The sequence below is a fragment of the Daphnia pulicaria genome, chromosome 3 (assembly GCF_021234035.1).
Source record: "Daphnia pulicaria isolate SC F1-1A chromosome 3, SC_F0-13Bv2, whole genome shotgun sequence".
Classification (NCBI taxonomy): domain Eukaryota; kingdom Metazoa; phylum Arthropoda; class Branchiopoda; order Diplostraca; family Daphniidae; genus Daphnia; species Daphnia pulicaria.
The window spans coordinates 898,135-914,662 of record NC_060915.1 but is presented as its reverse complement, the minus strand read 5'-3'; the positions used below and the strand labels follow the sequence as shown (position 1 = coordinate 914,662).

Below are 16,528 nucleotides of genomic sequence, written 5' to 3'. Positions count from 1 at the left end.
AAATTTATTATTGAAAACAAACTTTTCATCGCCAACGACATCCCGTATTCCCAAGCGGTCACCCTTCCAAGTACTAACGGGACTCGACGTGACTTAACTTCTGGGAGCTGACGAGACCAGGTGCGTTCTACGTGATATGGCCGTTGACATTCAAAAATGAAAATTTACCCTCCCAGTCCCAATGGATGAATAGAAAATCACTTCAAAGTGATAGAAATGTTTGTTCATTGAATTTGGACTCGTAACCATCGCGAATAAAAAAGCGCGATAAACTTTGAAAAACTCGCAATGAAATTTATCCAGAATCATTCAAATAGATGAATTGAACCTATCTCTAAGCCATTGATATTTTTGATCTACGAATTTGGACTGGTAACCATCGCGATTAAAAAACGCGATAAACTTTGAAAAACTCTCAATGGAATTGATCCAGAATCATTCTTATAGATGAATTTAACCTATCTCTAAGGCATTGAAATGTTTTATCTACGAATTTGGACTGGTAACCATCGTGATTGAAAAAAAAATTTCAAGAAATTTGTTATTGAAAACAAACTATTCATCGCCAACGACATCCCGTATTCCCAAGCGGTCACCCTTCCAAGTACTAACGGGACTCGACGTAACTTAACTTCTGGGAGCTGACGAGACCAGGTGCGTTCTACGTGATATGGCCGTTGACATTCAAAAACGAAAATTTACCCTCCCAGTCCCAATGGATGAATAGAAAATCACTTCAAAGTGATAGAAATGTTTGTTCATTGAATTTGGACTCGTAACCATCGCGAATAAAAAAGCGCGATAAACTTTGAAAAACTCGCAATGAAATTTATCCAGAATCATTCCTATAGATGAATTGAACCTATCTCTATGCCATTGATATTTTTGATCTACGAATTTGGACTGGTAACCATCGTGATTGAAAAAAAAATTTCAAGAAATTTATTATTGAAAACAAACTTTTCATCGCCAACGACATCCCGTATTCCCAAGCGGTCACCCTTCCAAGTACTAACGGGACTCGACGTGACTTAACTTCTGGGAGCTGACGAGACCAGGTGCGTTCTACGTGATATGGCCGTTGACATTCAAAAATGAAAATTTACCCTCCCAGTCCCAATGGATGAATAGAATATCACTTCAAAGTGATAGAAATGTTTGTTCATTGAATTTGGACTCGTAACCATCGCGAATAAAAAAGCGCGATAAACTTTGAAAAACTCGCAATGAAATTTATCCAGAATCATTCAAATAGATGAATTGAACCTATCTCTAAGCCATTGATATTTTTGATCTACGAATTTGGACTGGTAACCATCGCGATTAAAAAACGCGATAAACTTTGAAAAACTCTCAATGGAATTGATCCAGAATCATTCTTATAGATGAATTTAACCTATCTCTAAGGCATTGAAATGTTTTATCTACGAATTTGGACTGGTAACCATCGTGATTGAAAAAAAAATTTCAAGAAATTTGTTATTGAAAACAAACTATTCATCGCCAACGACATCCCGTATTCCAAATCGGTCACCCTTCCAAGTACTAACGGGACTCGACGTAACTTAACTTCTGGGAGCTGACGAGACCAGGTGCGTTCTACGTGATATGGCCGTTGACATTCAAAAACGAAAATTTACCCTCCCATTCCCAATGGATGAATAGAAAATCACTTCAAAGTGATAGAAATGTTTGTTCATTGAATTTGGACTCGTAACTATCGCGAATAAAAAAGCGCGATAAACTTTGAAAAACTCGCAATGAAATTCATCCAGAATCATTCCTATTGATGAATTGAACCTATCTCTATGCCATTGATATTTTTGATCTACGAATTTGGACTGGTAACCATCGTGATTGAAAAAAAATTTCAAGAAATTTATTATTGAAAACAAACTATTCATCGCCAACGACATCCCGTATTCCCAAGCGGTCACCCTTCCAAGTACTAACGGGACTCGACGTAACTTAACTTCTGGGAGCTGACGAGACCAGGTGCGTTCTACGTGATATGGCCGTTGACATTCAAAAATGAAAATTTACCCTCCCAGTCCCAATGGATGAATAGAAAATCACTTCAAAGTGATAGAAATGTTTGTTCATTGAATTTGGACTCGTAACCATCGCGAATAAAAAAGCGCGATAAACTTTGAAAAACTCGCAATGAAATTGATCCAGAATCATTCTTATAGATGAATTTAACCTATCTCTAAGGCATTGAAATGTTTTATCTACGAATTTGGACTGGTAACCATCGTGATTGAAAAAAAAATTTCAAGAAATTTGTTATTGAAAACAAACTATTCATCTCCAACGACATCCCGTATTCCCAAGCGGTCACCCTTCCAAGTACTAACGGGACTCGACGAATCTTAACTTCTGGGAGCTGACGAGACCAGGTGCGTTCTACGTGATATGGCCGTTGACATTCAAAAATGAAAATTTACCCTCCCAGTCCCAATGGATGAATAGAAAATCACTTCAAAGTGATAGAAATGTTTGTTCATTGAATTTGGACTCGTAACCATCGCGAATAAAAAAGCGCGATAAACTTTGAAAAACTCGCAATGAAATTTATCCAGAATCATTCAAATAGATGAATTGAACCTATCTCTAAGCCATTGATATTTTTGATCTACGAATTTGGACTGGTAACCATCGCGATTAAAAAACGCGATAAACTTTGAAAAACTCTCAATGGAATTGATCCAGAATCATTCTTATAGATGAATTTAACCTATCTCTAAGGCATTGAAATGTTTTATCTACGAATTTGGACTGGTAACCATCGTGATTGAAAAAAAAATTTCAAGAAATTTGTTATTGAAAACAAACTATTCATCGCCAACGACATCCCGTATTCCAAATCGGTCACCCTTCCAAGTACTAACGGGACTCGACGTAACTTAACTTCTGGGAGCTGACGAGACCAGGTGCGTTCTACGTGATATGGCCGTTGACATTCAAAAATGAAAATTTACCCTCCCAGTCCCAATGGATGAATAGAAAATCACTTCAAAGTGATAGAAATGTTTGTTCATTGAATTTGGACTCGTAACCATCGCGAATAAAAAAGCGCGATAAACTTTGAAAAACTCTCAATGGAATTGATCCAGAATCATTCTTATAGATGAATTTAACCTATCTCTAAGGCATTGAAATGTTTTATCTACGAATTTGGACTGGTAACCATCGTGATTGAAAAAAATTTCAAGAAATTTATTATTTAAAACAAACTTTTCATCGCCAACGACATCCCGTATTCCCAAGCGGTCACCCTTCCAAGTACTAACGGGACTCGACGTGACTTAACTTCTGGGAGCTGACGAGACCAGGTGCGTTCTACGTGATATGGCCGTTGACATTCAAAAATGAAAATTTACCCTCCCAGTCCCAATGGATGAATAGAAAATCACTTCAAAGTGATAGAAATGTTTGTTCATTGAATTTGGACTCGTAACCATCGCGAATAAAAAAGCGCGATAAACTTTGAAAAACTCTCAATGGAATTGATCCAGAATCATTCTTATAGATGAATTTAACCTATCTCTAAGGCATTGAAATGTTTTATCTACGAATTTGGACTGGTAACCATCGTGATTGAAAAAAAAATTTCAAGAAATTTGTTATTGAAAACAAACTATTCATCACCAACGACATCCCGTATTCCCAAGCGGTCACCCTTCCAAGTACTAACGGGACTCGACGTAACTTAACTTCTGGGAGCTGACGAGACCAGGTGCGTTCTACGTGATATGGCCGTTGACATTCAAAAACGAAAATTTACCCTCCCATTCCCAATGGATGAATAGAAAATCACTTCAAAGTGATAGAAATGTTTGTTCATTGAATTTGGACTCGTAACTATCGCGAATAAAAAAGCGCGATAAACTTTGAAAAACTCGCAATGAAATTCATCCAGAATCATTCCTATTGATGAATTGAACCTATCTCTATGCCATTGATATTTTTGATCTACGAATTTGGACTGGTAACCATCGTGATTGAAAAAAAATTTCAAGAAATTTATTATTGAAAACAAACTTTTCATCGCCAACGACATCCCGTATTCCCAAGCGGTCACCCTTCCAAGTACTAACGGGACTCGACGTGACTTAACTTCTGGGAGCTGACGAGACCAGGTGCGTTCTACGTGATATGGCCGTTGACATTCAAAAATGAAAATTTACCCTCCCAGTCCCAATGGATGAATAGAAAATCACTTCAAAGTGATAGAAATGTTTGTTCATTGAATTTGGACTCGTAACCATCGCGAATAAAAAAGCGCGATAAACTTTGAAAAACTCGCAATGAAATTTATCCAGAATCATTCAAATAGATGAATTGAACCTATCTCTAAGCCATTGATATTTTTGATCTACGAATTTGGACTGGTAACCATCGCGATTAAAAAACGCGATAAACTTTGAAAAACTCTCAATGGAATTGATCCAGAATCATTCTTATAGATGAATTTAACCTATCTCTAAGGCATTGAAATGTTTTATCTACGAATTTGGACTGGTAACCATCGTGATTGAAAAAAAAATTTCAAGAAATTTGTTATTGAAAACAAACTATTCATCGCCAACGACATCCCGTATTCCAAATCGGTCACCCTTCCAAGTACTAACGGGACTCGACGTAACTTAACTTCTGGGAGCTGACGAGACCAGGTGCGTTCTACGTGATATGGCCGTTGACATTTAAAAATGAAAATTTACCCTCCCAGTCCCAATGGATGAATAGAAAATCACTTCAAAGTGATAGAAATGTTTGTTCATTGAATTTGGACTCGTAACCATCGCGAATAAAAAAGCGCGATAAACTTTGAAAAACTCTCAATGGAATTGATCCAGAATCATTCTTATAGATGAATTTAACCTATCTCTAAGGCATTGAAATGTTTTATCTACGAATTTGGACTGGTAACCATCGTGATTGAAAAAAATTTCAAGAAATTTATAATAATAATGTATTTAATTTGATATTGTATAGCGCCTTTTCCATAGACTGATCAAAGGCGCTATTGCTCCCAACAGAAAACATGTGACACTTAGTTTCCATAAGCATTTCGGAACAAGAATGTTTTTAGATGACATCGGAATTGTGTGAGAGAGAAACGAGAAGAATAGGGAAAAAGGGCTAGCAAGCGCAACTCAAGGGGTAAAGAATTCCATATTCGAGGTGCAGCAGCAGAGAAGGCACGATCACCAAAGCCTTTCGTACGGGTTCGGGGAGAGTGAAGAAGGAGTTTAGAAGATGAACGTGTCTCACGACCAGAATCACGAATACTAATCAATGCAGTAAGATACAGAGGAGCAAGACCAATGAGACAGCGAAACACAAGCACAGCTATCTTAAACTCAATTCGTTGATAAATAGGAAGCCAGTGAAAAGAACGAAGAGTCGGGGTGATAGATTCACGAAGACGAACACCAGAGATAAGTCTAGCCGCCGAGTTCTGCACACGTTGTAGTCTGACCAGACTTGTTGCTGGTAGGCCAACAAGCAAGCAGTTTCCATAGTCAAGTTGAGATAGAACAAGGGCATGGACGAGCTGACATAACGCAGAGCGTGAGAGGAATCTCCGGATTCTGGCAATTCTTCTTAGATGAAAATAAGCCTTCCTGCAAGACGATGTTATCTGCGATTCCATAGTAAGATGGGAGTCCAGGCGCACACCAAGATTCAGCACAACTGGCGAAGGAGAAATAGGTACATCACCTACCATGAGTGGCATCGATGAGATGTTTTTCTTCCTTACAGCATCTTTAGAAGAGACTAATAGCGCATCCGTCTTGTTCTCGTTGAGTTTGAGACGATTCAGTGACAACCACTTCCTTTGCTCAGTAATAGCCGATGAGAGAGTTGCGAAAGCTAGACGTTGGTCGGCAGCAGAAGGGGATGGCCGAAAAGACTTGTATCCCTGGGCATCATCAGCAAAATAGTGATCCATGATTCCCGATGCTACTGAAATATCATGCATTGGGGTATTGTACAAGATGTACAGAATAGGACCCAGCACTGAACCTTGGGGGACACCGTAGATGACAGGAGTTGGGACAGAAGAGATTCCACCAATACTGACTGATTGCCTTCTTCCATTCAAGTACGAGGACAGCCACGCGAGAGCCGAGCCAGAGATTCCGAAGCGAGCTTCAAGACGATCCAGCAGGATAGCATGGTCGACCGTGTCAAAGGCAGCACTTTGATCCAGTAAAGCCAGAATCACAGCATCACCATTGTCAGCAGAGGAAAGTAGATCATTCACAACTCTAAGCAGAGCGGTCTCCGTTGAGTGGCCAGGACGATAAGCAGACTGTACAGCAGCAAAAAGAGACTGCGATTCCAGATGGTTCACTAACTGCTTAGCAACGACACGTTCAAGAAGTTTGGATAGAAAGGAAAGTAGGGACACAGGCCGATAATTGGAAAGAACATCAGGATCCAGACCATTTTTCTTCAACAGAGGGATGACATGAGCAAGTTTCATTTCATGGGGGAAAGTCGCGGTGTTAAGAGACAGATTGACAAATTCAGCAATCCAAGGAGCCAAAGTTGACAAACATTCTTTAAGGACAAATGTCGGGAGTGGATCAAGAGGAGAAGACTTCGTGGGACAATTCATAATTAGAGACACCACATCATGAGCAGAAACAGGAGCAAAGGACACAAAAGCAACAACAGGCACGCGTACCTCAGGAACCCATAGACCAACTGCAGCATCGAGATCCTCCCGGATTTTTACAATTTTGGAGACAAAGAAATCGCTGAAGCGCTCCACAAGCTCCGTGAGAGAGGAATGGGCAGGCAGGCGCAGGACAGGTTTGGGAAGAAGCAGCGAGTCAATCAGCCTGAAGAGAGACACCTTCTTCCGAGACGATTCTTGTATCTGAGATTCGAGAAACGTCGTCTTTGCTTTGTTGATCATGTTGTGCAGCTCTTGAAGTCCACGAAGCATAATCTCCTTGTCGATTGTCAACTTAGTCCGCTTCCAGCGTCTCTCAAACCTCCGAACACACCTTCTAGAAGAATGGATCTCCTCACTATCCCATGGGTTGTCAGGACGAACAGTAAAGCATCTTCTTATAAGCGGAGCATGATCATCCAGGACACTAGACAAGGTGGCATTGTATTCTATCACCGCTTCCTGGCAATCAGTCACCGGGCTGGCGAAAAGTGACGACCTCGATAAATCATTGCAGAAAGAGGCAAAATCAATAGACTTGAGCTTCCTAAACTGCACTGCCTTGACAGGACGCATTGGACGATGAGCTTTGGCATACCAATGAACTGCATAGTGATCAGTGATAAGATCGGACACATAGCACTTAGACAAGAAGTTGTCAGCCACACGCGATAAAACTAGATCGAGCACATGACCACCAACATGACTTGCATCAGAGACGTGCTGCCGCAAATCAAAAGAACCGATAAGCGAAGTGAAGGACTGACTAAGAGAGGACAAACTGTCATCAACATGGATGTTAAAATCACCCACGATAAGTAGAAGACCCGGCGCAGGCACCAGTACTTCAAGCAAACTCGCAAATTCATCAATGAACTGACTTGGCTTCGATGAAGGAGGGCGATAAATGATGAGTAGGACAAAGCAAGTGGAGTTGATTGTCAGTGATGCTGCCATGAACTCAAAAGAGGTAGCAGCATAATCGAGATGAAGCAGGCGTATACGAATGGAATCACGACAGATAATTGCAACTCCTCCACCACGTCTGCCCACCCGTGGCTTCTGAAGTGATACATAGCCAGCTGGACATAATTCGCGTAGGATCTCATCACCCTCGTCTTCACGGAGCCAGGACTCTGTAATAGCCAGCAAGTCAAGGTCATGAAAGATGATGTGGTGTTGTATGATGGACTTATTGCTCAGAATGGATCTCGCGTTAATCAGCGAGCAGTGCAGGAACTTCTTCTTCAATCTTGCTCTCCTTGCAGACTCGCCACCACGTCTACAACGCTTTGTTGGAGGATGTAAAGCAATGCCCAACGACCGTATAGTAAATAACAAACATTGGGGCAACTTTGGCGACACCAACGGCGAGAGTCGAGATGTGAAAAACAGCTGAGAGAACATCAGCTGATCAGAGATTCCCTCCGGCGCAACGTCACAAGTAGCCATTAATTCATAAAGAACTAAGAAGAGAAGTCCAAGACTGAAACACAAGAACCAGGAGACTAGAAACATCAAAACAACACGACAGAAACACAATTATCACAAAAAGAAAACGGAAACTAAGTATGTTGTCGGGAGCTCTGTAACGGTGCTGCCTCTTAGGGCGCTATCCAGCAGACGACGCTGGAAAGAAATTTATTATTGAAAACAAACTTTTCATCGCCAACGACATCCCGTATTCCCAAGCGGTCACCCTTCCAAGTACTAACGGGACTCGACGTGACTTAACTTCTGGGAGCTGACGAGACCAGGTGCGTTCTACGTGATATGGCCGTTGACATTCAAAAATGAAAATTTACCCTCCCAGTCCCAATGGATGAATAGAAAATCACTTCAAAGTGATAGAAATGTTTGTTCATTGAATTTGGAATCGTAACCATCGCGAATAAAAAAGCGCGATCAACTTTGAAAAACTCGCAATGAAATTTATCCAGAATCATTCAAATAGATGAATTGAACCTATCTCTAAGCCATTGATATTTTTGATCTACGAATTTGGACTGGTAACCATCGCGATTAAAAAACGCGATAAACTTTGAAAAACTCTCAATGGAATTGATCCAGAATCATTCTTATAGATGAATTTAACCTATCTCTAAGGCATTGAAATGTTTTATCTACGAATTTGGACTGGTAACCATCGTGATTGAAAAAAAAATTTCAAGAAATTTGTTATTGAAAACAAACTATTCATCGCCAACGACATCCCGTATTCCCAAGCGGTCACCCTTCCAAGTACTAACGGGACTCGACGAATCTTAACTTCTGGGAGCTGACGAGACCAGGTGCGTTCTACGTGATATGGCCGTTGACATTCAAAAATGAAAATTTACCCTCCCAGTCCCAATGGATGAATAGAAAATCACTTCAAAGTGATAGAAATGTTTGTTCATTGAATTTGGACTCGTAACCATCGCGAATAAAAAAGCGCGATAAACTTTGAAAAACTCGCAATGAAATTTACCCAGAATCATTCAAATAGATGAATTGAACCTATCTCTAAGCCATTGATATTTTTGATCTACGAATTTGGACTGGTAACCATCGCGATTAAAAAACGCGATAAACTTTGAAAAACTCTCAATGGAATTGATCCAGAATCATTCTTATAGATGAATTTAACCTATCTCTAAGGCATTGAAATGTTTTATCTACGAATTTGGACTGGTAACCATCGTGATTGAAAAAAAAATTTCAAGAAATTTGTTATTGAAAACAAACTATTCATCGCCAACGACATCCCGTATTCCAAAGCGGTCACCCTTCCAAGTACTAACGGGACTCGACGTAACTTAACTTCTGGGAGCTGACGAGACCAGGTGCGTTCTACGTGATATGGCCGTTGACATTCAAAAATGAAAATTTACCCTCCCAGTCCCAATGGATGAATAGAAAATCACTTCAAAGTGATAGAAATGTTTGTTCATTGAATTTGGACTCGTAACCATCGCGAATAAAAAAGCGCGATAAACTTTGAAAAACTCGCAATGAAATTTACCCAGAATCATTCAAATAGATGAATTGAACCTATCTCTAAGCCATTGATATTTTTGATCTACGAATTTGGACTGGTAACCATCGCGATTAAAAAACGCGATAAACTTTGAAAAACTCTCAATGGAATTGATCCAGAATCATTCTTATAGATGAATTTAACCTATCTCTAAGGCATTGAAATGTTTTATCTACGAATTTGGACTGGTAACCATCGTGATTGAAAAAAAAATTTCAAGAAATTTGTTATTGAAAACAAACTATTCATCGCCAACGACATCCCGTATTCCAAAGCGGTCACCCTTCCAAGTACTAACGGGACTCGACGTAACTTAACTTCTGGGAGCTGACGAGACCAGGTGCGTTCTACGTGATATGGCCGTTGACATTCAAAAATGAAAATTTACCCTCCCAGTCCCAATGGATGAATAGAAAATCACTTCAAAGTGATAGAAATGTTTGTTCATTGAATTTGGACTCGTAACCATCGCGAATAAAAAAGCGCGATAAACTTTGAAAAACTCGCAATGAAATTTATCCAGAATCATTCAAATAGATGAATTGAACCTATCTCTAAGCCATTGATATTTTTGATCTACGAATTTGGACTGGTAACCATCGCGATTAAAAAACGCGATAAACTTTGAAAAACTCTCAATGGAATTGATCCAGAATCATTCTTATAGATGAATTTAACCTATCTCTAAGGCATTGAAATGTTTTATCTACGAATTTGGACTGGTAACCATCGTGATTGAAAAAAAAATTTCAAGAAATTTGTTATTGAAAACAAACTATTCATCGCCAACGACATCCCGTATTCCCAAGCGGTCACCCTTCCAAGTACTAACGGGACTCGACGTAACTTAACTTCTGGGAGCTGACGAGACCAGGTGCGTTCTACGTGATATGGCCGTTGACATTCAAAAATGAAAATTTACCCTCCCACTCCCAATGGATGAATAGAAAATCACTTCAAAGTGATAGAAATGTTTGTTCATTGAATTTGGACTCGTAACCATCGCGAATAAAAAAGCGCGATAAACTTTGAAAAACTCGCAATGAAATTTATCCAGAATCATTCCTATAGATGAATTGAACCTATCTCTATGCCATTGATATTTTTGATCTACGAATTTGGACTGGTAACCATCGTGATTGAAAAAAAAATTTCAAGAAATTTATTATTGAAAACAAACTTTTCATCGCCAACGACATCCCGTATTCCCAAGCGGTCACCCTTCCAAGTACTAACGGGACTCGACGTGACTTAACTTCTGGGAGCTGACGAGACCAGGTGCGTTCTACGTGATATGGCCGTTGACATTCAAAAATGAAAATTTACCCTCCCAGTCCCAATGGATGAATAGAAAATCACTTCAAAGTGATAGAAATGTTTGTTCATTGAATTTGGACTCGTAACCATCGCGAATAAAAAAGCGCGATAAACTTTGAAAAACTCGCAATGAAATTTATCCAGAATCATTCAAATAGATGAATTGAACCTATCTCTAAGCCATTGATATTTTTGATCTACGAATTTGGACTGGTAACCATCGCGATTAAAAAACGCGATAAACTTTGAAAAACTCTCAATGGAATTGATCCAGAATCATTCTTATAGATGAATTTAACCTATCTCTAAGGCATTGAAATGTTTTATCTACGAATTTGGACTGGTAACCATCGTGATTGAAAAAAAAATTTCAAGAAATTTGTTATTGAAAACAAACTATTCATCGCCAACGACATCCCGTATTCCCAAGCGGTCACCCTTCCAAGTACTAACGGGACTCGACGAATCTTAACTTCTGGGAGCTGACGAGACCAGGTGCGTTCTACGTGATATGGCCGTTGACATTCAAAAATGAAAATTTACCCTCCCAGTCCCAATGGATGAATAGAAAATCACTTCAAAGTGATAGAAATGTTTGTTCATTGAATTTGGACTCGTAACCATCGCGAATAAAAAAGCGCGATAAACTTTGAAAAACTCGCAATGAAATTTACCCAGAATCATTCAAATAGATGAATTGAACCTATCTCTAAGCCATTGATATTTTTGATCTACGAATTTGGACTGGTAACCATCGCGATTAAAAAACGCGATAAACTTTGAAAAACTCTCAATGGAATTGATCCAGAATCATTCTTATAGATGAATTTAACCTATCTCTAAGGCATTGAAATGTTTTATCTACGAATTTGGACTGGTAACCATCGTGATTGAAAAAAAAATTTCAAGAAATTTGTTATTGAAAACAAACTATTCATCGCCAACGACATCCCGTATTCCAAAGCGGTCACCCTTCCAAGTACTAACGGGACTCGACGTAACTTAACTTCTGGGAGCTGACGAGACCAGGTGCGTTCTACGTGATATGGCCGTTGACATTCAAAAATGAAAATTTACCCTCCCAGTCCCAATGGATGAATAGAAAATCACTTCAAAGTGATAGAAATGTTTGTTCATTGAATTTGGACTCGTAACCATCGCGAATAAAAAAGCGCGATAAACTTTGAAAAACTCGCAATGAAATTTATCCAGAATCATTCAAATAGATGAATTGAACCTATCTCTAAGCCATTGATATTTTTGATCTACGAATTTGGACTGGTAACCATCGCGATTAAAAAACGCGATAAACTTTGAAAAACTCTCAATGGAATTGATCCAGAATCATTCTTATAGATGAATTTAACCTATCTCTAAGGCATTGAAATGTTTTATCTACGAATTTGGACTGGTAACCATCGTGATTGAAAAAAAAATTTCAAGAAATTTGTTATTGAAAACAAACTATTCATCGCCAACGACATCCCGTATTCCCAAGCGGTCACCCTTCCAAGTACTAACGGGACTCGACGTAACTTAACTTCTGGGAGCTGACGAGACCAGGTGCGTTCTACGTGATATGGCCGTTGACATTCAAAAATGAAAATTTACCCTCCCAGTCCCAATGGATGAATAGAAAATCACTTCAAAGTGATAGAAATGTTTGTTCATTGAATTTGGACTCGTAACCATCGCGAATAAAAAAGCGCGATAAACTTTGAAAAACTCGCAATGAAATTTATCCAGAATCATTCAAATAGATGAATTGAACCTATCTCTAAGCCATTGATATTTTTGATCTACGAATTTGGACTGGTAACCATCGCGATTAAAAAACGCGATAAACTTTGAAAAACTCTCAATGGAATTGATCCAGAATCATTCTTATAGATGAATTTAACCTATCTCTAAGGCATTGAAATGTTTTATCTACGAATTTGGACTGGTAACCATCGTGATTGAAAAAAAAATTTCAAGAAATTTGTTATTGAAAACAAACTATTCATCGCCAACGACATCCCGTATTCCCAAGCGGTCACCCTTCCAAGTACTAACGGGACTCGACGAATCTTAACTTCTGGGAGCTGACGAGACCAGGTGCGTTCTACGTGATATGGCCGTTGACATTCAAAAATGAAAATTTACCCTCCCAGTCCCAATGGATGAATAGAAAATCACTTCAAAGTGATAGAAATGTTTGTTCATTGAATTTGGACTCGTAACCATCGCGAATAAAAAAGCGCGATAAACTTTGAAAAACTCGCAATGAAATTTACCCAGAATCATTCAAATAGATGAATTGAACCTATCTCTAAGCCATTGATATTTTTGATCTACGAATTTGGACTGGTAACCATCGCGATTAAAAAACGCGATAAACTTTGAAAAACTCTCAATGGAATTGATCCAGAATCATTCTTATAGATGAATTTAACCTATCTCTAAGGCATTGAAATGTTTTATCTACGAATTTGGACTGGTAACCATCGTGATTGAAAAAAAAATTTCAAGAAATTTGTTATTGAAAACAAACTATTCATCGCCAACGACATCCCGTATTCCAAAGCGGTCACCCTTCCAAGTACTAACGGGACTCGACGTAACTTAACTTCTGGGAGCTGACGAGACCAGGTGCGTTCTACGTGATATGGCCGTTGACATTCAAAAATGAAAATTTACCCTCCCAGTCCCAATGGATGAATAGAAAATCACTTCAAAGTGATAGAAATGTTTGTTCATTGAATTTGGACTCGTAACCATCGCGAATAAAAAAGCGCGATAAACTTTGAAAAACTCGCAATGAAATTTATCCAGAATCATTCAAATAGATGAATTGAACCTATCTCTAAGCCATTGATATTTTTGATCTACGAATTTGGACTGGTAACCATCGCGATTAAAAAACGCGATAAACTTTGAAAAACTCTCAATGGAATTGATCCAGAATCATTCTTATAGATGAATTTAACCTATCTCTAAGGCATTGAAATGTTTTATCTACGAATTTGGACTGGTAACCATCGTGATTGAAAAAAAAATTTCAAGAAATTTGTTATTGAAAACAAACTATTCATCGCCAACGACATCCCGTATTCCCAAGCGGTCACCCTTCCAAGTACTAACGGGACTCGACGTAACTTAACTTCTGGGAGCTGACGAGACCAGGTGCGTTCTACGTGATATGGCCGTTGACATTCAAAAATGAAAATTTACCCTCCCACTCCCAATGGATGAATAGAAAATCACTTCAAAGTGATAGAAATGTTTGTTCATTGAATTTGGACTCGTAACCATCGCGAATAAAAAAGCGCGATAAACTTTGAAAAACTCGCAATGAAATTTATCCAGAATCATTCCTATAGATGAATTGAACCTATCTCTATGCCATTGATATTTTTGATCTACGAATTTGGACTGGTAACCATCGTGATTGAAAAAAAAATTTCAAGAAATTTATTATTGAAAACAAACTTTTCATCGCCAACGACATCCCGTATTCCCAAGCGGTCACCCTTCCAAGTACTAACGGGACTCGACGTGACTTAACTTCTGGGAGCTGACGAGACCAGGTGCGTTCTACGTGATATGGCCGTTGACATTCAAAAATGAAAATTTACCCTCCCAGTCCCAATGGATGAATAGAAAATCACTTCAAAGTGATAGAAATGTTTGTTCATTGAATTTGGACTCGTAACCATCGCGAATAAAAAAGCGCGATAAACTTTGAAAAACTCGCAATGAAATTTATCCAGAATCATTCAAATAGATGAATTGAACCTATCTCTAAGCCATTGATATTTTTGATCTACGAATTTGGACTGGTAACCATCGCGATTAAAAAACGCGATAAACTTTGAAAAACTCTCAATGGAATTGATCCAGAATCATTCTTATAGATGAATTTAACCTATCTCTAAGGCATTGAAATGTTTTATCTACGAATTTGGACTGGTAACCATCGTGATTGAAAAAAAAATTTCAAGAAATTTGTTATTGAAAACAAACTATTCATCGCCAACGACATCCCGTATTCCCAAGCGGTCACCCTTCCAAGTACTAACGGGACTCGACGTAACTTAACTTCTGGGAGCTGACGAGACCAGGTGCGTTCTACGTGATATGGCCGTTGACATTCAAAAATGAAAATTTACCCTCCCAGTCCCAATGGATGAATAGAAAATCACTTCAAAGTGATAGAAATGTTTGTTCATTGAATTTGGACTCGTAACCATCGCGAATAAAAAAGCGCGATAAACTTTGAAAAACTCGCAATGAAATTTATCCAGAATCATTCAAATAGATGAATTGAACCTATCTCTAAGCCATTGATATTTTTGATCTACGAATTTGGACTGGTAACCATCGCGATTAAAAAACGCGATAAACTTTGAAAAACTCTCAATGGAATTGATCCAGAATCATTCTTATAGATGAATTTAACCTATCTCTAAGGCATTGAAATGTTTTATCTACGAATTTGGACTGGTAACCATCGTGATTGAAAAAAAAATTTCAAGAAATTTGTTATTGAAAACAAACTATTCATCGCCAACGACATCCCGTATTCCCAAGCGGTCACCCTTCCAAGTACTAACGGGACTCGACGTAACTTAACTTCTGGGAGCTGACGAGACCAGGTGCGTTCTACGTGATATGGCCGTTGACATTCAAAAATGAAAATTTACCCTCCCAGTCCCAATGGATGAATAGAAAATCACTTCAAAGTGATAGAAATGTTTGTTCATTGAATTTGGACTGGTAACCATCGCGATTAAAAAACGCGATAAACTTTGAAAAACTCTCAATGGAATTGATCCAGAATCATTCTTATAGATGAATTTAACCTATCTCTAAGGCATTGAAATGTTTTATCTACGAATTTGGACTGGTAACCATCGTGATTGAAAAAAAAATTTCAAGAAATTTGTTATTGAAAACAAACTATTCATCGCCAACGACATCCCGTATTCCCAAGCGGTCACCCTTCCAAGTACTAACGGGACTCGACGTAACTTAACTTCTGGGAGCTGACGAGACCAGGTGCGTTCTACGTGATATGGCCGTTGACATTCAAAAATGAAAATTTACCCTCCCAGTCCCAATGGATGAATAGAAAATCACTTCAAAGTGATAGAAATGTTTGTTCATTGAATTTGGACTGGTAACCATCGCGATTAAAAAACGCGATAAACTTTGAAAAACTCTCAATGGAATTGATCCAGAATCATTCTTATAGATGAATTTAACCTATCTCTAAGGCATTGAAATGTTTTATCTACGAATTTGGACTGGTAACCATCGTGATTGAAAAAAAAATTTCAAGAAATTTGTTATTGAAAACAAACTATTCATCGCCAACGACATCCCGTATTCCCAAGCGGTCACCCTTCCAAGTACTAACGGGACTCGACGTAACTTAACTTCTGGGAGCTGACGAGACCAGGTGCGTTCTACGTGATATGGCCGTTGACATTCAAAAATGAAAATTTACCCTCCCACTC

At 38.7% G+C, this 16,528-nt stretch overlaps 28 pseudogenes; all 28 read right to left on the bottom strand.

Moving 5' to 3' along the window:
- Nucleotides 1-29: 29 nt before the first annotated feature.
- LOC124334811 lies at nt 30-148 on the bottom strand (annotated as a pseudogene).
- Nucleotides 149-563: 415 nt separating this feature from the next.
- Nucleotides 564-682, bottom strand: LOC124330819 (annotated as a pseudogene).
- A 285-nt stretch (nt 683-967) lies between these two features.
- On the bottom strand, nt 968-1,086 carry LOC124334810 (annotated as a pseudogene).
- A 415-nt stretch (nt 1,087-1,501) lies between these two features.
- Nucleotides 1,502-1,620, bottom strand: LOC124335535 (annotated as a pseudogene).
- Nucleotides 1,621-1,904: 284 nt separating this feature from the next.
- LOC124330818 lies at nt 1,905-2,023 on the bottom strand (annotated as a pseudogene).
- A 285-nt stretch (nt 2,024-2,308) lies between these two features.
- LOC124329877 lies at nt 2,309-2,427 on the bottom strand (annotated as a pseudogene).
- A 415-nt stretch (nt 2,428-2,842) lies between these two features.
- On the bottom strand, nt 2,843-2,961 carry LOC124335534 (annotated as a pseudogene).
- Nucleotides 2,962-3,244: 283 nt separating this feature from the next.
- LOC124334809 lies at nt 3,245-3,363 on the bottom strand (annotated as a pseudogene).
- A 285-nt stretch (nt 3,364-3,648) lies between these two features.
- Nucleotides 3,649-3,767, bottom strand: LOC124333798 (annotated as a pseudogene).
- A 284-nt stretch (nt 3,768-4,051) lies between these two features.
- Nucleotides 4,052-4,170, bottom strand: LOC124334808 (annotated as a pseudogene).
- Nucleotides 4,171-4,585: 415 nt separating this feature from the next.
- On the bottom strand, nt 4,586-4,704 carry LOC124335533 (annotated as a pseudogene).
- Nucleotides 4,705-8,357: 3,653 nt separating this feature from the next.
- On the bottom strand, nt 8,358-8,476 carry LOC124334807 (annotated as a pseudogene).
- Nucleotides 8,477-8,891: 415 nt separating this feature from the next.
- Nucleotides 8,892-9,010, bottom strand: LOC124335072 (annotated as a pseudogene).
- A 415-nt stretch (nt 9,011-9,425) lies between these two features.
- On the bottom strand, nt 9,426-9,544 carry LOC124334288 (annotated as a pseudogene).
- Nucleotides 9,545-9,959: 415 nt separating this feature from the next.
- On the bottom strand, nt 9,960-10,078 carry LOC124334287 (annotated as a pseudogene).
- Nucleotides 10,079-10,493: 415 nt separating this feature from the next.
- Nucleotides 10,494-10,612, bottom strand: LOC124330817 (annotated as a pseudogene).
- A 285-nt stretch (nt 10,613-10,897) lies between these two features.
- LOC124334804 lies at nt 10,898-11,016 on the bottom strand (annotated as a pseudogene).
- Nucleotides 11,017-11,431: 415 nt separating this feature from the next.
- On the bottom strand, nt 11,432-11,550 carry LOC124335071 (annotated as a pseudogene).
- A 415-nt stretch (nt 11,551-11,965) lies between these two features.
- Nucleotides 11,966-12,084, bottom strand: LOC124334286 (annotated as a pseudogene).
- A 415-nt stretch (nt 12,085-12,499) lies between these two features.
- LOC124330816 lies at nt 12,500-12,618 on the bottom strand (annotated as a pseudogene).
- Nucleotides 12,619-13,033: 415 nt separating this feature from the next.
- On the bottom strand, nt 13,034-13,152 carry LOC124335070 (annotated as a pseudogene).
- A 415-nt stretch (nt 13,153-13,567) lies between these two features.
- LOC124334285 lies at nt 13,568-13,686 on the bottom strand (annotated as a pseudogene).
- Nucleotides 13,687-14,101: 415 nt separating this feature from the next.
- LOC124330815 lies at nt 14,102-14,220 on the bottom strand (annotated as a pseudogene).
- Nucleotides 14,221-14,505: 285 nt separating this feature from the next.
- LOC124334803 lies at nt 14,506-14,624 on the bottom strand (annotated as a pseudogene).
- A 415-nt stretch (nt 14,625-15,039) lies between these two features.
- On the bottom strand, nt 15,040-15,158 carry LOC124330814 (annotated as a pseudogene).
- Nucleotides 15,159-15,573: 415 nt separating this feature from the next.
- On the bottom strand, nt 15,574-15,692 carry LOC124330813 (annotated as a pseudogene).
- A 284-nt stretch (nt 15,693-15,976) lies between these two features.
- On the bottom strand, nt 15,977-16,095 carry LOC124330811 (annotated as a pseudogene).
- Nucleotides 16,096-16,379: 284 nt separating this feature from the next.
- On the bottom strand, nt 16,380-16,498 carry LOC124330810 (annotated as a pseudogene).
- Nucleotides 16,499-16,528: the final 30 nt, after the last annotated feature.